Raw genomic sequence first — 20,522 nt, forward strand, 5'->3', positions numbered from 1 at the left:
GAAAGGAGACAATTTACTAAATCAATCCCTGATATCAGTCTCTGCCAGAGGCTGTGGCCAGCCTAATCTCAAGAAAGAACAACTGTCCACATCCAGTGCAGAATGCACGGCCAAAGGACTGCAGCAGTTGTTGATTGTCTGTAGAGAAATGGTTGGTCAATAGATGCTGGCTCTCTTTATTTCCAGTTGCTCAATCACATTAAGAGACCATTACAAATACATTCAGTACATCCTTAGTATTGCTTTTGTGTGTACGCAATTACTGCAGTCACCACCGGGATGTTATACAATTGTGAGTGGGAGGGGAGGGGATTTGCGTCACTGCATGCAGGAGGGAAGGTGCTCACACCCGACTCTCTTAGAATGCGGTCTTGTTTAGTGAAACTGCCTTTAGCTATAAAAGAGGGTGTGCTTTGCCCAGGCTTATCGGCAGTATATAGCAGTCCTTCCAGGGACACAAAAGTAGCCAATCTAGCTGCTTTGCACCACATTTTCTACTCATTTCAAACAAGCAATGGTAGAAAATCTGTCACTCACTGAGCATCTAATGAAGCTTGCTAGCAGAGAGAAACAGACACTTGCAAAGGGTCTTCTAAACTGGCTTTGAGATGTCAAAGCCTCAAATTTTCATTTTTGTGGGACCATGAGTATTCAGGCTAAAAGAAGGGAATTATCTTCTGATAAAGGAAACTGGCATTTTCTGAGTCATGCCTAACCAGGTCCTGTTTTCCTACCACTTTGACTAGGATATGCTTTAACATTAAGTTGTCAAAAATATTCCTGGAAGGTCCTAAAAATTAAAGCCAACTGGAAAGATAAATTACTAGACAGCTTCTAGATGGAATGCACACCTAGCTGGGATACAACGGTTATGCTACTCACTGTGCCATGCACCCTCATATGCCATTACACTGAATGGAATGTGGATATGTGGGAGGTGCAAGGCAGATACACAACAGGTGCAAAGGAAGAGATAATCAAATTACATCACTGTAGATATCTCCCGCCTGACCGGGCCCTGGTCCACCAAAGCTCATATCGAGAGCCCTGCATAATACAAAATTTGTACCCAGACCTGCATCCATATTCACAAAAATGAGCTGTGGATAGCTGCATTCCTATCTGTAGATTCTACAACCCTTCTAGGCAATTTATTACAGTGTTTAACTACCCTGGCAGTTATGAAGTTTTTCTTAATGTCCAACCTAAACCTTCTTGCTGCAGTTTAAGCCCATTGCTTCTTGTCCTATCCTCAGAAAACAAGGAGAACAATTTTTGTCCCTCCTCCTAGTAACATCCTTTAGATATTTGAAAACTGGTATCATGTCCCCTCTCAGTCTTCTCTTTTCTAAACTAAACAAGCCTAGTTCTTTCAGTCTTCCCTCATAGCTCATGTTCTCTAGACCTTCAATCATTTTTGTTGTTCTTCTCTGGACCCTCTACAATTTCTCCACAACTTTCCTGAAATGTGGTGCCCAGAACAGGACACAATACTCCTAATCAGCACAGAGTAGAGCGGAAGAATGACTTCTCATGTCTTGCTCACAACACTCCTATTAATACATCCCAGAATCATGTTTTCCTTTTTTTGCAACAGTGTCACACTGTTGACTCATGTCCACTATGATCCCTAAATCCCTTTCTGCAGTACAGGCAGTCCCCGGGTTACGTACAAGATAGGGACTGTAGGTTTGTTCTTAAGTTGAATTTGTATGTAAGTCGGAACTGGTACATGTTGTAGGGGAAACTCTAGCCAAACATTTCTCCAGAGCTCAGTTTTATTCTCCCACACCTCACTTCCCTCAGTCCTTTATTCTCAAGCTGAGGTGTCTGCTGAGAAAAGCCGCTCCGCGTCTCCCTGGTCTGCTGGGGGGGAAGCAGCTAGTGCGGGGTTGCCTCACCTCGTTTGTAAGTAGGAATCCGATGTAAGTCGGATCCATGTAACCCAGGGACTGCCTGTACTCCTTTCTAGACAATCACTTCCCATTCTGTATGTGTGAAACTGATTGTTCCTTCCTAAGTAGAGTACTTTGTATCTGAAGTCACAGGAACTCATGCACTTGTTGAAAGTCAAGGCTAATCTCAACTGGAGAATAAAAAATTTAGAGTTAATGTGATATAGCGGTGTGTTTCATTCTCTAACAATAACAGAAAAGGTTCATTTTATTTAATAGGTCAGTACTGTAGAATTTAATACCTTTAGCTCTGAAATACTGCCTAAAATAGAGGAATGCAAACATGTGAAAGAACACCCTAGATTCCAACTCTCTCTTTTAAATGGGTGACACCAAAAGTTTTGATTCGGTTTTTGGATCTCCATATTCTATCATTGTGTCTTTCTGTCTTGGATCCTTCTCTTCTCCTGCTCAATGTCCCACCGAAACAGCCGATTAACAAATTGTTTAGGAAATTGCTGCCTGTTGGGAATGCACAAAGCTGTCAACATTAACTTGATGTAGCCATTTGTGAGTGGGCACAAAGCTGATTAGGAATTCAAGAAAAAAAAAAAGGAGTGTGGGGCTTACTTGTTTTGAGCAATTTACCATTGCAACAGGTATTCTGACAATTTGACATGGTGGCACAATCTGTCATTAAGAGCAACAATAAACAAGTTTAAAGAAAAAATGTTGGTCTAAACATATCCTTCAAGTGTGACTATATACGCTTAGTTAACTGAATATGAAAGAATAAGGATCTGCCTATCTGAACACAGCAAGAGTTAAGGCTGCACCTTCCACCCTTGAATCAACACTTTATGCGTGTACTTGTACTACCATGTACTAAATGTTAAGCTGGAACACGCAGTAATACCTAGTCACAATGGGTCTAGCCAAAAAGGACGCTGTACAGTCCCTCGTGTCCTCATATTTAACTCCACTAAATAATTGTGAATTCAGAAGCTGATCGAAAGCAGAACTTGTTTCTGCATCTTTTAGTCTCACAAATCTGTTGTTTCTCCCAAACACAATCTTGCACATTAGTGTGAGCAGTTGAAAATATTGGCTTTCATTTAACATTTTCAACTCTCCAGACTGAGAATGACGATAATCAATGCACCCAGACAAATGAAGCATGCCATAATATTCACAGATTACAAACCTGGGCTCATATGCCCAGAATCCAGAATATTTAGTCACCACTATGAAATACTTTTCTCATCCAGATTTTGAAATAGCCCTAGGCACAGAAGTGAATTCTGGCTCTTGTTTTAGAAAAATCTTGTGAAATTACTGCAAGCATTATACAAGACTGTGAAGATACTTTCTGGAATGTTTTCTACATCTAGGTTCTGTGGCTGCAGACCTTTTTTTAAAAAAAATCCTCTGTACTTTGAAGATTTTTCAGACTGTCTAAAGCCACTGCCAAACATGTGGCATCACATATGTTGTCATGGAAAGAATGGCAGTCTATGAATATAATGGAACCTTCTTAAAGTTGAAGTTGTTTTTCTTTGAACCATGTCTTTGCTCCCACCCAAGTATTTACTATCAAGTGGAACTTTACAAGCTATTTGCACAGCATAGATGTTGCTAACATCCAGCGTACAGAAAAGTATGCAAAGCAGAGAACAGGACACAGCTGTATAATCTACACTATGAAGACAGAGAAGTATTACACATGCTAGAATTTCAACTAAACAAGCACTACATCAGTCCTGATTCACACTTCCTAGAAAACAACATGCCCACAAGTGCCAAATGGAAACTTAACTTTGTAAATCTCTGAGGAATGTTTGTATGAATGAGAAAGAAAGGACTTTGTGTTAAATGAAAAAAGGAACAAAATGTCTAGCCATAAAAACATAAATAAATCAAAAAGATTTCATTCTAACACAATTTAATAGTTGGAATTGTCTGAAGTAATAATGATCTTTCCTGTACAGAAGGGAAGCTATCAATGGACATGATGGGAATTTATGACACCAACCAGTCAACTGCCATATACAAATAAATTCACAGGATTATTAATCCTAAATCATAATTTGTTTACGGCATAGTTTTATGAATTTAGCCTAAGCTGTTGGGGAGGGGGGAAATAAAATTGATTTCAGTGATGAAGGATTCTGTAAACACGACTGTTGTATTATGAGCCATTTTATTTGGAAACCAAGTGAAAGCCACATCAAATGCACTCAAAAAAATGAAAAACTATTTATTTTAAAAACAAACAAAAACAACATACTGGTTTGTAGAAAATCAACTTCTATTCAGAGCCCGGATTAAGTTGAGAATTCCATGTGCAAAGAGAGAGGGTTGCATAACCAATCAGGTTGTAATGCTGGCCTTTATAGAATTACATTACAACATTTTAAGAATGCAGAGCACCTGCAGTTTATTTCCCTTCGGCTAAAGAAAAAAAAATTGTATTTGCTCTTTCTATGCAGCATTATTAAATAAGGGTAATCATCAACCTTAAAAGGGTCATAATTCTGTTATGAATTTTCAACTATTACAAGTCACCAAGAAAACAGGAGGAATATCTATTTTTTCTTCTTTGTACTCTCCACAGCATTTCTGTATAGCTGTCATTTTCACTCTTTCTTGTGCATAGACAATTTTATTTCCCATGGCCCCCCATCATGTCTTTCACATTGCAACAAGGGAAATAAAATAAAATAAAATAAAATAAAATAAAGAAGTTGTGGGGCAGGACTTCAAGCTACTTGTAACCTTTTGAAACTGACTAGATTTTGAGCTGTGGTTTTAAAACCACAACCATGTCAGTTAGCTAAGAACTATAGGTACATACTGTCCATTAAATAGTACTCAAGTGATTAAGCAGCTGTTTGTTGATTAGATAATGAAAACAGAAGGGGGTGAATGGAACAGCTAAAGTTCCCCTTCACTGTTGTTAAAACATGCTTTTGCCTGCCTTTGATTGAGAAAGGGGATTTGTTTTGTTTTGAAAGAAAATTCACTCACCAAAACATTTACATACACCAACCAGGACAAAGGAAAAGAAAAGTGACTTTTCCCTGGTTACAGGCTTTTTAAACATGCCTGTAGTAGTCTCTACATACATTCTCTGCAGAGTGAAGTCAGAGATAAACTATCTTTGATTCAGTAACAAATTGCAATTTGGCTTTGAGAAAACAACCATTTTAAACCTGACACTGGCTCTCTGTCTTCCAAATCTAATTATGCAGCTACAGGGTTTCAGATCTGTATTAGAACAACAGCAGCAAAAAAATGAAATAAACAGAATAATTTGCACTCTGCTTGGCTGCCATTAAGCAGCAGATTTCTCCACTAGCCTGGCTGTGCAAATCTGATAAAAAAAAATCTTTAGTACTGTATTACTTCATTAGTCATTTATTTTGAGACCTGACTCAGTTCCCAAGAAGGCACATAGTGTTCTTCCTGAAACCACTTCAGAATTAGAGACACGAAGGCAGCTCCAAATAAACTTCAGTTCAATGCTACACATGCATCTGCCCAAATGTTTGGACCTTTAAAGAAAAAATTTCTGACTCTCTTAATTACAGTCATACTATTTTTGGAACTCCATTTTGCTCTGTGTATGTGTTTGTATCTCTAATTCAAATAAACAAAATTCAATTAAAATCAAGGTCATTTATCTGTCAGATATGTACTTTAAGATGTGCTAGAATTTGACTTCAAAGATTCACAGCTTTGTACAATAATTTCCAGACTAGCTTTCAGCCTACCTAATGTTCAGATTTCTTCTTCTTTAAGAGGGGGAGCTATGAATTTGAAATTAACACCAATTTAATCAAATTTCGATGGGTATACTTACCTTCTAGTGTGGGCACATGCAACAAGCCAACAAATGTGCCACACTGAAAGTCATAACAATCGAAATCGCTTTTTAAAAATGAAAGTAGCAATGTGCATTGTTGAAACTTAATTGCTAAATGCACAGTGTGAATTATGAATCACTGTGGGCTAAAATGAACCCAATGTACTTGTAGTTTATCATCAGTTAGGGCTGGCTGTTTCTCCAGGGAAGTCACAGAAACCACTACATGTATTTTTCAGGGACCTCTGAGCAATCTCCACTTTATTCCCTTCCAGTAAATGAAAGTCTTTCACACCAGGGTACATCTAGACTACAGAGAAAGAGAAAGAGAGCTACTGCTCTCCATCTTCCTGGGTTCGAATTACTGATCTAGTTAAGACAGCTAATTCAACACGAGAGGCGCACTCCAGTCTATGCCAGTAACCCTGCTTTCACGAAGAGTAAGGGAAGTCGAAGAGAGTGTGTTCTCCCTTTGACTTCCTGCAGTGTGGACAGCACCAAAAGCCAAGTTAAGCTACTTCGACTTCAGCTATGCAATTAATGAAGCTGAAGTCCCGTATGTTCATTTGACTTTGTCCCGTAGTGTAGACATACCCTCAGGCTATATCTATACTGCAGGTATTTGTCGGCAGAGAGTATGCTAATGAAGTGCTTGTAGGCATTTGTATACCTCAAAAAAGGAGGTATACAGGATCTTGCGCAAAAGGGGTCTGTTTTGCTCAAAAAATCCATCTACACTGCTTGTTTTTGCAAAAACTTCTTGCACAAAAGCATGTCCACACCTCAAAGCGCAGCGCAAAAGCCATGTGCTTTTGCGCAAGAGAGTGTCTACACTGCAAGAACACTCTTGCGCAATAAAGTTCTGATTGCCATTCATAGAATGCGCAAAAACCTTGTAGTGTAGACGTAGCCTCAGTGTCCTGGATAGGTCATTCTGAGGGAAGTTACAGCTATCACCAGAGAGTGAATCTTTCAACCCTATAACTTGGTGATTTCACATATGTACAAATATGTACAAATGCTAAATAGCATTTAAAATACCCTTTTTAAAAGCTTCCCACTACCAACTATTGTGATCTCTTCTAGCAATTAAGTCTCCCGGCAGATGTTTTCTTAATTTAGATTGTTACACAGGACACATAAGAATGGAAGAACATAAGAACAGCCATACTGGGTCACAGACCCGCTTTTTGGGGAAACGTATAAGCGGATGAGCACCTTACAAAAGAGCATTTAAAAGCCAAAAAAATTCCAACAGCCAGTGTAATCCCAGCAATGCTTGTGGTGCACTAAAGCAGCTCTTCAACCAAAGTTCCCTTTAATTTATATTTAGAGGTCCCAGCTACCTTATCTGATCTTGTAATTACAGCACCATCTACAGGCTACTCCTGCATTCTGGCATGGTTATATTCATGGCTTCATTTCTCTTCCAAGTACAATTAAACTAATTAGGAAACACTAAAAGGAACATTTCAATGACACTTGTGTCAGAGTTAGCTAAACAGTACCAGTGTCATAAGAAAACAGGAACCAGAAAAGGAGTCCCATCCTCCCATGTACAATAATAATTGAGTAAGTACATTATGGGTTTGCTTTCTTAAGCACCAACCATAGCGTATGGCCAGAAGCAAGATATCAATCATCCTATAAGCCCAGCATGGCAAACCTTATGTTCCTGTTTTGCTTTACAGTTTTCCCAAGGAGCCTGGATAATTGGAAGTACAGTGTTAGCCAGGGCCACAGGGGCAGGAGAAGACCTTAAACACATTCTGCACTCTATTGAGAAATACCTGCAGTCATTTCCATTCTGCCGAGCCCCCCAGCTGTTCTTTACACCATGTTGTGACACCAGTTACAGCAGGCAAAACCATTTAGCACACACCATTTTGGAACAGCTACGAAGGACAGTACAAGAGCACCTGTACTCTGGTATTGGAACCTTAGCATGCAGTACCTGACAACTAGAATCATAGAGCTGGAAGAGACCTTAGGAGGTCATCCAGTCCAGCCCCCTGCCCAAGGCAGGACCACTCCCAACTACCACTACTGTATTTAACTATCACTATTTGCCAGCACTGTCTGTTCCCACATTGACAGGAACTACAACTTCTGAAGGGAACAACTCAGTGCAGTGGAAGAGCTACCTAACAAGCAATGCTGAGTCCCTGCTACTCTAAAAGGGAGAGAGGGGAAGCACAGTACATGTTGTGCCGATAATATGACAGTGTGTGTCCTAGCCACAGATGCTAATCATTCTGCCCACCTAATGTTCCTGTAACTTTTCAAGTGGTTTTAATTAGAATCCAAGTCACAACCGGTTTTAAAATATGTTGAATAAAAAGCCATCCTCACATTTAAGCAATAGGAGAAAGTGAACAGTATGGCTCAGTATCCGGCTGCTCTAAGAGTATCCCTGTACTTTTGCCAACACATAGCAGAACTGGTGAGGCCTGCCTGCATCCTTAGGATGGAAGGGCTAAAGGCAGCACTAGTCTTACCTGATCACACAACCAGCAGTAACATTTTAAAGAGGTGTAGTTGCTTTAGGGCTATGCAGGTCAAAGTACAGTACAAGTCTAAAAGAACAATTTGCCTATTTATCCAGGTGTTCTTTAGAAAGTCACTTGTGCCAACAACAAAAATGAACAAATTCTGTCTTCGAGTGGATCTTTGATTTTAATTTTTCCAAATTGCTTAATAATCAAGGACTAGCCCAGGCAAAGTTCCTTTTGACTCAACATCCACTGTAGTTGCATGTTACAAAGATACCAATTAACAGGTATATTCTTACGTAACATTCAGCATGTCGGTACCCAGCCTAGACACTATATCATGGCTCAAGGAAAGATGATCAACTTTCATTTTAAGAGCTATAAAACTAATGGTATATTCTTAATGTTATTTCATAGTCGGTTCCTTTAAGGGAGAGATCTATCTATCTATCTATCTATCTATCTGTATTAGAGTACATCTGTCTGTCTATGAGTCCATCTGTCTGCAAGTCCGTTTGTTCAAGAACTCCTCCTAAACTGTATGGCTATGTCTACACTACGAGTTTTCTCGGCAAAAATATGCTAATGAGGGACTCATTTGTATGAGTCACAATCTCATTTGCATATTTTCTGCTGATCCATTTTTTAGCTGGGGTTTTTGAGCAAAAATGTCCACACTGCTTGTTTTTACGCAAAAACCCCAGCGCAAAAATGGATCGGCAGAAAATATGCAGATGAACTGAGACTTGTGCAAGTAAGTCCCTCGTTAGCATAATTTTTGCCGAGAAAACTCGTAGTGTAGACGTAGCCTCTGAGGTAGGGGCACCACATTTGGTATGTAGCTTCCTCTTATCCTAACTTAAAGCAGGATCAGGGTTTGCTTGTGCCAGGAAAATGAGAAGTCCTTGGAATGGGACTGTTTTCCATAAAACAGAGAGGAGGGATGCAATAGTCACAGTGAATACCCACCTCCCCCCAAATTCTTTCCTGCCTCCAGCTCTAGGCTGCAGTGCCAGCTGGGGGAGTGGGTTGGAGGGAGACAAGGCCCCTGCCAGCCAAGTTGGAGAGGTAGGGGCATATAAGGCCCCTGTCAGCTAGGAGGGAGAGAGAGAAGGCCCTGTTGGATGGGCTCCTGGCCGGAGTCGCCTCCCCACCCCCTAACCCTCACTCTCAAATTCCCTCAACCCCTTCCCTGAGCCTCTCCTCAACCCCCCACCCTGACTTCTGCACCTTCCATGCCCCCAGCCTCCTGCCCTGCCCCCAAACATTCCCAAGGCTCTGCCCCGACTCCTGCATCCTCCTCCCCTCTGCCAGCCCTCTGCCCTGAAAGACCCAGGCAACACCAGGTAAGTCTTCTAATATAGTACATAAGACAAAAGCCCAGAAACATCTATGGTCCAAGTGACTTTTATAGCCTCCACCAATGAGATGGAATTTAAAATCACCTGTGAACCTCCCCAGTTCCCACTTTGTATTTCCGGCCCAACGGAAAGGTTACAGAAGATGGATGAAGAGCACCCCACTTACATGCAATACAATATGCTATTTCCTGTACCTCCAGTTTTCAGTTTCTTGCTTCCTGAGTGGGTGAGAGCCTAGTGATAATGTGCACATAAAATGCACACCACACCTGTTACTGCTGCCATTGGCAACTGTGAGAAGTGGGAACCCGGCATTACGTTATGGCATCATGCTTAGCAAACACTAACTATATATAAATACCTCATCGCTGGGAGTGTGTTTTCAAACGTGTTCACAAGTTTGGGACACTAACAGCCCCGTCAGATTCCATAAATAAAATCATCTTTAAAAAGGTGTGAAAATATTTAAAATATCTAACTACCCACTACTTGCTATTCTATTACTGCAACCTGTTTTACCCCCACCAGCTATGTCTACACAGCAGCGTTATTTTGGAATAACTGACATTATTTAAAATAACATAGTGAGCGTCTACACAGCAAGCCATTATTTTGAAATAATGTCGAGATGGCAGACTTCTTATTCTGATTCCTGGAACCCTCAGTTCACAAGCAGTAAGGAAAGTTGAAGGAAGTATTTGTTCTTCCTTCAACTTCCTGGTGTGGATAGCACCAAAAGCCGAATTAAGCTCTTTCGATTTCAGCTACGCAATTGATGTAGCTAAAGTTGCGTGATTTAATTCGACTTTTGCTGTGCTGTATAGATGCACCCTACCAAAATTAGTCTTCATTGGTCACTTTTATCTAAGAACAGCTCTAGCATATTTTAATTTCAATGTCCAGAATTGAAACATGGACTCAGCCTGGAGCACAGCTAGCAACTAGCACAAAGTATCAGTGCAGAACATAGAATCATAAAATATTACAACTGGAAGGGACCTCAAGAGGCAGAACCAAGCGCCATCTAGATCATCTCTGACACATGTTTGCCTAGCTTGCTCTTAAACATCTCCAATGATGGAGATTCCACAACCTCCCTTGGCAATTTATTCCAGTGCTTAACCACCTTGATAGTTTGGAAGTTTTTCTAATGTCCAACCTGAAACTTCTTTTGCTGCAATTTAAGCCCATTGCTTCTTGTCCTATCCTCAGAGGTTAAGAGGAATCATTTTTCTCCCTCCTCTTTGTGACACCCTTTCAGAGAGTACTTGAAAGCTGTTATGTCCCTTCTCAGTCTTCTCTTTTCCAGACTAAACAAATCCAATTATTTCAGTCTTTCCTCATGGCCAGGGGCGGCCTGTCATACAGGCAGACACGGCAGTCGCCTAGTCAAATGATGACGTACTGCCGTTGAGGGCTTTGGATGCGGGGGCACCAATTGCACATTCTGCCTAGGGCTCCAGTTGCCGGTAGCTCATCTCGGAGGCGGGAGCGCTGATCGCACATTCCGCCTGGGGCGCCAGTTGCCGGCAGCTCATCTCGGGCCTCCCCTGCTCATAGCTCATGTTCTCTAGACCTTTCATAATTTTTGTTGCTCTTCTCTGGACCTTCTCCAATTTCTCCACACCTTTCCTGAATTGTGGTGCCCAGAACTGGACACAATACTCCAGTTAAGGTGTAATCAGCACAGTGTAGAGAAGAAGAATTACTTCTTGCATCTTGCTTTCAACACTCCTGCTAATACATTGCAGAATGTTGTTTGCTTATTTGCAACAGTGTCACTGTGAGGTTTACAGGAGCTGATAAAAAAGGGTTTATGTTCGACAGATCCGTATCTAGACTGCCCTTTTTTCTTCGAAAAAGCTCCGTTTGAAAAAAAGTGGCAGCCATGTTTATGCTAATGAAGCACAGGATATTTAAATCCCTGCTTCATTAGCAATTTCGACGTGTCTAATCTATATCTCTCTGTCGACAGAGAGGTGTAGTCTAGAGACAGCCTGAGAATGGTTATCCAGCCAGTTATGCACCCATCTTATGATAGCCCTATCTATATTGCTTTTCCCTAGTTTATTGATACGGTCATGCAAAATTGTATCAAATGCTTTACTAAAGTCTATGTATACCACAGTTACCACTTCCCCCTTATCCACAAGGCTTATTATCCTATCAAAGAGAGGATACCGGAAAGAAAGCTAAACCTAGTTAACCAGCGGAAGAATGCTCATCTGCAGTGCCTACTACGGGGGAGATTTTCAAAAGCACTTAGGCTTTGTCTACACTACAAGATTTTTTGGCAGAAAATATGCTAATGGGGGACTCATTATCATAAGTCGCATCATCATTAGCATATCTTCTGCCATTTCTTTTTGCACAAGGGATTTTTGCTCAAAAAGAAGTAGTGTGGACGTTACCTTTTTGCACAAAAACCCCATTTTGCGCAAGATCCTTATGCCTGTCCCGGCAAAAACCCCTCCTGCAAAAATCCCTTGCTCAAAAAGAAACGTCAGAAAATAATATAATGTCGTCACGACTTATGCTATTGACTCCCTCGTTAGCATATCTTCTGCCAAAAAACCTGTATTGTGGACATAGCCTTAGTGTTGACATAACACGGCTCCCACTGAAGTCCACATGGCAAAGAGTCCCAATGGGACTAATTAGGCCCAAACTGAGCACTACTGAAAAGCCACATGATGCGTGAAGATTTCATAATCATATATTTTAAGATTTACTTACTATAATCCCCCAACTTTATTACCTTTTGTTTGCAAAATCCATATCCATTTAGTTTTTCCTACGTGATGATGTTTCCAAGTAGTTTTAAATTAAAAATGAAAAGCCACTTTTTTAAAAAATTGCCCAATACCAGCCATCTAGCATTCAGGGGCTAGACCACAGCGAGGGAGAGAACTGCTAAGTGGGGAAGAAGCACTCTATTCTGTTTCAGATGGCCAATAAGTTACTGTATGAACAGTAAGAAACAAAATATTGGAAATGACGACCACGTGGACATTCTTTTAATGCACACATTCCAGCCAAACATCTGACATACTTTGCATCTGTGTAGATGTACTGTTATTAAGTGATACAAAGGTTAGTCACACTCCTGGCAATAAAATCTAGAAGCCCAGACTTATCAGGTCCCTCCTCTAGTCACTACGCTAGAAATCAGTGGCCAGCTGAGATGGCTTATAAGTGTAAATTAATCTTGTCCCACAATCACGAGAGAGATCCGTAAGTGAAATGCGGTAAGTGGCTAGCTGAGAAGCAGACAACTAAATACTGGAAAGTATTTACAAGGTAATTCAGACTGGTATACACTGGAATGCTGGATCCACAGTAAAAGTAGCTCCCTGTAAAGTCAGAAGAGTCTGTACTGTTTAGCGGTGAACTTAGGGCTCTAGAAAGACTGCAGGTGTAACCACAAGGAGGAAAAGTAACTACCAATTAACCCAACATTTTCCCATCACACCACACTATAGCCGCACTGTTGAGCATCTGACAGGAGCCACCAGCCATTATGGTGGGGCAGCCCAAGTAATAGCTGTACACCTGAGACTTCTTTAGGCCCCATGTACATAAATGACTTAGTGTTGCTACTGAATCCTATGCATGAAAGTGAACAATAATTCCTGTATCTACTGAAATGCAAGACTGTTGCAGGGCCAAGTCATGCTTCTTTTCGGAAGGCACGGAAATGCCATGAGTGTCAACTCAGCTTTCTAAAAATCAGAACTTAGGGGTTTTTTGTCATGCCACTTGGCTCTAATAACCTATGGAGATTCCAAGAGCCACAGAATTATCATCCCCTAAGATTCTGAGAGCATCTTTTGAAGAATGGTATGTTCGCGGTGTCCACGTTACTGACTCGCCACCAGCAGCATGGTTCCTTTGTGACACGTCTTCCTGCTTACACCTGGGCCTCCCACATTTTCTTAGACGAGTCAGGAGTTGTCAGCAGCAGTGATGTAAGCGACTAGTCGACTATCCAATATGCATATGCTTATCGGGTAGTCAAGTAGTGACTCGACTAGTCGCTTCCCCACCCCTGGCTGCCGCTATCAGAAACAGGCAGCAAGAGGTGGAAAAGGAGCTGATGCTGGGGTGAGCCAGCTAAAAAGCCAGTTCTCCCCAAAACCCTCTCAGGGAGACAGGGGAGGCAGAGGTGTAGCTGGGACTGGGTGCGAGCTGGGAATCACTCCCAGTTCTCCCCACCCCCCCAGCACCTCTGCATTTTAAATGTATTAAAGGCTATGGGGAAGCAGAGGTGTAGCTGGGACTAGGTGCGAGCTGGGAATCACTCCCAGTTCTCCTCCCCCCCCAGCACCTCTGCATTTTAAATGTATTAAAGGCTATGGGGAAGCAGAGGCGTAGCTGGGACTGGGTGCAAGCCAACCCCAGACACTGCATCTCTCTTTTTTAAATGTATTAAGAGCCACCAGGCTCTTAATACATGTAAAAGGAGGAAGCACAGCACCTGGGACCGAGCATGAGCGGGGGACAACTGATTCCCAGCTTGCTCCCGGTCCCCCCAGCTGTGCCTCTGCTTGGTGGCTCTTAATAGATTTAAAAGGCAGAGCCAGGCCAGGAGCTAACCCTGCTGTAGCTCTGAAGTTTCCCCCCTTATTGGTTAATCGAGCAGTCCACTACTCGATTAGCTGATTACACACAATTTAACATCCCTAGTCAGCATAGCACAATACATATATCAAGCTGAGATAGCATCAGCATTATTTGATATGAGGAGATCGCTGCAGGGGTGCAAACTCTCCCAAAAGCAAGTCCTCCCCTCCAGTCACATTGAGAAGGCAGAAGGTCCCCTCTCCCTTGCCTCAGGATGGGGAGAGGGAGCCACCAACTTTGATTAGAAGAACATGTTCTGTACTGATTTCCTTCCACCATGGCAGGAAGTCCAGAGTGGACAATTTCACCACTGATCTCCATACAACACAAGGTACTTTTTAATCACAGAATCAAAAAAAATAGACTCCTAGGGCTGGAAGAGACCTCAGGAGTCATCAAGTCCAGCCCCCTGCTCAAGGTAGGACCAATCCCAACTAAATCAACCCAGCCAGGGCTTTGTCAAGCTGAGACTTAAAAACCTCTAGGGATGGAGATTCCACCCCCTCCCTAGGGAACCCATCCCAGTGCTTCCCCACCCTCCTAGAGAAATAGTTTTTCCTAATATCCAACCTAGACCTCCCCCACTGTAACCTGAGATGGCTCCTTATTCTGCCATCTGTCACCACTGAGAATAGCCCCTTTCCATCCTCTTTGGAACCTCCCTTCAGGAAGTTGAAGGCTGCCATCAAATCCCCCCTCACTCTTCTCTTCTGCAGACTGAACAAAACCAAATCCCTCAGCCTCTCCTCAAAGGTCGTGTGCTCCAGCCCCCTAATCATTTTGGTTGCTCTCCGCTGGACCTTCTCCAATGCGTCCACATTCTTTCTATAGTAGGGGGCCCCAGAACCAAACGCAATACTCCAGAGGTGGCCTCACCAGTGCTGAATAAAGGGGAATAACAACTTCTCTAGATCTGCTGGCAATGCTCCTCCTAATGCACCCCAATATGACATTAGCCTTCTTGGCTACAAGGGCACCCTGTTGACTCACATCCAGCTTCTCATCCACTGTAAACCCCAGGTCCTTTCCTGCTGAGCTGACATCATTTTTACTGGGACCAGGGTGGTAACCCAAATATCAGAAATCTTATCGATCTTGTCAGAGAAGAGAGGGCGCTGAGTATAGTTTTCACTATTGTCTTCGACTTTACTTTTAATTAAACTAGTTTATTAAAGCAAAACCAGGACATCAAAAGACTAGTTCTAAAGACACTTCTAAGCCAACTAGAGAATCTTTATTTTTGGCCTCTTCTCAAGAGAGTTAAGCAGAGGACCTGCATCATCCCAAGTCTGGATAGCCAATACTTCCACCAGCCCAGGGTTATTTAACTACATATTTTTTCTACCGTTCAAACACATTTACATACAAAATTATTTCACATGCAATTGCTGATTAAACAAAAACCTTGTTACTCGTATGACAGGCACGACCAACTGCAATCCAGCTTATTGAACCCCTCATACTCATGCTATGTCCCACTAACCTAGAGAAAATAAATTACAGCTTTTTTCCTGCGTATTCCCCCTGTTTAAATGAGATCAAAACCCGCATCTGCAGTATAAAGCAGTTACAGCGCCCCCAAGTGGCAATCAGATCTGCTTAAAACTCTGATAGGTCAAACTAACTCCGATGCCTGATTTCAAAATAGACTGCACTGTTTTTAAAAGTAATGTTTACAAAGCTTTCCTCTGTGCTACTGCCACTGCACACCAGCGCTTCATAAATTCAGTAGGTTTCAAACAAAAATGCAGAACCTGCCCACTTGTCAGACTGGGCCTTTATCATTCAATTATTCTATACAGATAAAATACAAAGTACCACAGTATTTTACATCACCTTGCAACATGGATTGATGCTGGCTAGGGCCTTTTGAAGCTATTATTTTACAGTTTGTGATCTAATCAAATGTCAGAATGCTATCCTTTCAGGGGGAAAAAACAAAGGAGCTTTTAAATAAGGGTCATTCTGTAATTCCGAAATAATTGTACTTGTATAATCTTTTTTTTGTTTTTGATTCATGTGATTTTAAGTAGTCCTCTCACTTTTTTGGATGCAGTATCTGAAAAACAATCTCAGTTACCGATGGAGGGCCCAACACTGCAGGGAGTTAGAGATTTATACACAGAATTCTGTAATACTGCAGATGCTTTCAAAACATGTTTGTGGCTTTTGTCATGGCGACAACCACACTTACACACAATCTCAATATATCAAAAATAGGCCATACGCTTTAAATGTAAATTCTTCAGACCATGAATGGTTATTTCCATAAAGCACTAAACATCTGTAGAACAATTTATCTAACTTTTCCATGTTACATTTTTAAATTAATCTTTTTTTGGGGGGGGGGGTGAGAGGAGTACAATTTCAGATACAAAATTAAGAGTGAAATTTTAAAAAGCCATATACTGTAGATGAATTAGGTGCCCAGATCACTGTATTTTAGTAGGAGTTGCACACCCATCGCACCCCAACTGTTATGCAATTAAACAAATTAAGGTATAACCAGACAACAAACTTATTAACCTCCCTCATTTTACACAGCTCAGCGTGCAACAACACTTTCTGCAATATAGAAGTATTAAGGAGCTTCCTGTAACATCACTGCCTGGGGAAGGACCAGACGACCTATGGGATTTCTCTCAATCTTAATAGTGTGAATCAATGTCAAGGCAAACACACCTTCCTACACTCACACACAATGCCCGTCACTAAAGCCCACTCTGTTATGTAGTGACACAAAGATGTTCATGAATGACAGAGTCTGATTTGTGACTGCTTCCTTTAATCTCTTTTCATGGGTTTATTATTCAACTGTTTGAGTTTAAACTTAGAATAAAAGTTTTCTTGGGACACTTTTTTAAATTTTATTTTATAAATATAGTGTTTATATTTTTACTCTCTATTATAACTCTCAGTAGATGAAAAAGCGTTAAAAAGGTGTTCATAACTCAAAAACTAACTACTAACTATATTATAAATAGTTGATATTAAATAAAGCTGCTATTACTTATTTCAGAAGATTTTAACATATGGGTCTCACAGTTGCCTAGCAGACAAAACTGTTGTGAACTTAAATGGATACATTAGGTCAGGCCTGGGCAAAATACGGCCCACAGGCTGCATCTGGCCCGCCAAGCCACCAGATCTGGCCCTCGGATGCTGCGGGGAGCCTCAGGCAGGCTCCCCACTTGCCTCGCTCCACTTGCACACCACTCAGAAATGCGGCTGTGAGTCCAGAAAGGAGTGATGGGGGGAGGGGAGGGAGCTTCTCCCACCCCCCAGCACAATCCCATTGGCCAATTTCAATAACAGGCAGCCACGAAACATAAAGGGTTCCTGAGCACATGGCTGCAGCCTGTGCAGAGGTGAGGCAGGCAGGGAGGCTGATTCAGGAACCACTGGCAGAGCCTACCACTGGCACCCCAGTCCCTCTCTTCCCCAATCCTCTGCCACCCTCCTATACCCATATCCCCTCCCAGATCCAGCACCCCATCCCCAGATCCTGGCCATTCCCTGTCTTCACACCTCTACTTAAAAACATTATTCTCTGATCTGCTCCTCTCTATCCCTCCCTCTCTCCTTCAGTTGTGTGGACTTGTGGTAGATTAAGCTGGCATGTTGTTTAGGCTTAGGCCTTCTCTACTGAAAGTGCTCTGCCTTACATCACTAACAACCTAGCCAAATCAAAAGATTGTTTTCCTTTTTTATCATTATGTCTAGACTGCAATCAAGGGGTGTGACAGTTGCTGGAGCAGACATCTAGGTGGACATCATCAGCCTTCTTTGTCACTGAAAAATATCCTTCCTCTTTCCCATACTCCCAAATTTGAGGTCATGTGTGATTCTTGTTTATTTAGGCCCTCACTCAAATTGTTACTTATTTGCAGTGAAGTTTTGCAAAAATCTGTTCTTCCCTCATTATTCTTACCAATAAGCAAGGTGTGGACAAGAGTTTCAGTCTCGTCTTGTTTACTGTAATCATTCCCTTTCCAGTGTCTCCAAAAAGTTCATGCTGAAGTCATTTTCCTCTGCCATTTCTCTGATTAAGCTTCTAAAATCCCATCCTCACTTACCAGGCTTATTTTCCTCAGCTTCAGGTCCCTATATAAACTTGGACCCAATGACTAGAGCCCTGTACAGATACAAAATTTGTGTCTGCATCTTCAAAAAGTTACATGGATGAATTTGCAGGGTTCTAGATACAAAATCTGTATTCACCTAATGAACTGCGGATTTCCCTATCCACATCTGTGGACGCAGACACCTATAGATACAAAGCAGCTATCTACAGATTTGCAGGGCTCTACCAATGACATCTGATCTAATCTCCTCTTACACCACCCATGCCTTCCCTCCCAACCCTTTCTCTTCCAGTTCCTGCACTCCTCCCAAAGCTGCTTCCCCCTTTCTTGTCTCAGTTTTATACCCTCTCTCTCATACTCCACTATCTTTAGAAAAATCTGCCAGCCCCACCTTCTATTTTTTTGAATCCCTCCTCCCCAAGAATTCTCATTCTCTTCACCAACTAGCCCTACTCATTCTCCTTCCCTCATTTCTGTCTCCACGTAGCCTTACATCTGTCTGGCGTATTTTAGCATAGGAGCTCTTCAGGATACACAGCATGCCTTGCTTCGTAAAGCACAGGGTAAAATTTACACCACTGTATAGTGTACGGCCACGTCTATACGTCAGGAGCTTCAGCAGCTTAACTGTGGTGCTGCAGCTATGCCACTATAATCCTGTGGTATAGAGGCAGACTACAGTAATGGAAAGTGTTTTTCCCTGTCACTGTAGGAACTCCACCTTCTTGAGCAATGGTAGCTAGATTGACAGAAGCATTCTGAGCACTGTAGCTACATCAACCTAAGGCCCAGTGAGAGTTAGAAATGGAATATGTCTATTAGACTATTTTGTCCCTTCCGTGCCTAATCAGGGCTTTTCTCATCATCCTTTAGTGTTTTGTCCAACCCAGTTTGAAATATTTTTTAAGTACAGTCAGTTGTATTAGAGGATCTCAAAACACCACATACCCAAATTCCTAGTTATGGATGTGAAAAAAAAGAAAACTAGTGACTTCCCTTTCAGGAACAAATTTTAGTGACAGAGGCAGGTAATGCTCTGTCACTTAAATTCATCGCTCTAACCACTAAGCATAATGTCTCCTTGCCAGTGGAGCTTTAACCCTTGAGACAATTACTGCGCAATAATGGAGCTTACTGTTTGGCATTTCTTGCTGCTGTTTAACCTAAATCTCACAATGCCCAAAACATTTTTTTTAAATTAACTGTAATTCCAAGACATGCCTGTTCCTAAATTAAGTGTGTGATCTTACTGTAACACTTTGTCCTTCCACTCCCCTTCATCCTCCTACACCCTAAATATTTCTTGCCCTCATTCATGACTTTGTATCTAATATTACATCATAAGATCTTCAGGGCAGGGACTACATTTATGTTCTAGAAAAAAGCTCACAGCACCGCAAATAAATTGTTCTTTTCTCAGTTTCAGCCTACTGCTCCTTGTTTACTATGCTTTGGCTCTCAATAATAATTTCCTCTTGCTCCTTGGCATTTATACCCCTCAAATACTTGTAATTCAAGAGCCTGTAAGGTATAATTTTTAAAATAGAATATAAATAGAATTCAAAGAGATTAAAAGCCAGAACATTCAGGAACCAAAGCACAATTTATAGATTAAAAGCAACATCCTTGCCTTTGTTCATTTTCCATTGAGGAATACCTCATTTAACCCAATCCAGCTGCATCTTTATGAAATCTGCCAAAAGAAGCCAGCCATGTTTTTCCCCAGTGCCAACCGGCATTTTTTTGGGTTCCTAATCCATTGTATTTATTGATGGGGCAGTGTTTACATAACTCCACGTAACTCTCTCTCTACTACCATTTTATTAATCAAAGAAGATATTGAAAACACTATTTGCTCTCTTTTTTATAATACCAATTTCTAACACGGGTCCAGCCCCATCCACCAAGTGTTTAAACAAGTTTAAGCATCTTTCCAGCCTCCTGTAGGGAAAGTCTTGGTTTACATGATCTGTCCTAGCAAAAGGTGACATTTTAGGAATGAACATTTAAATAGAATCACTGCATTCATCTAATGAAAAGAGACTCCTCAAACTAGCACCTTAAAGACACTGTCTACAGTACACTGTAGAACTGAAAGTAGCAAAGCTGTTTGAGATAGTCAATTTCATTCACAGGCAGAGTCAATTTCATTCACAGGCAGGATCAATTAAATGGTGCACCTTGAATATAGCCCTGGAAAT

The sequence above is a fragment of the Pelodiscus sinensis genome, chromosome 27, assembly GCF_052426305.1.
Source record: "Pelodiscus sinensis isolate ZL-2025 chromosome 27, ASM5242630v1, whole genome shotgun sequence".
NCBI classification, from domain to species: Eukaryota; Metazoa; Chordata; order Testudines; family Trionychidae; genus Pelodiscus; species Pelodiscus sinensis.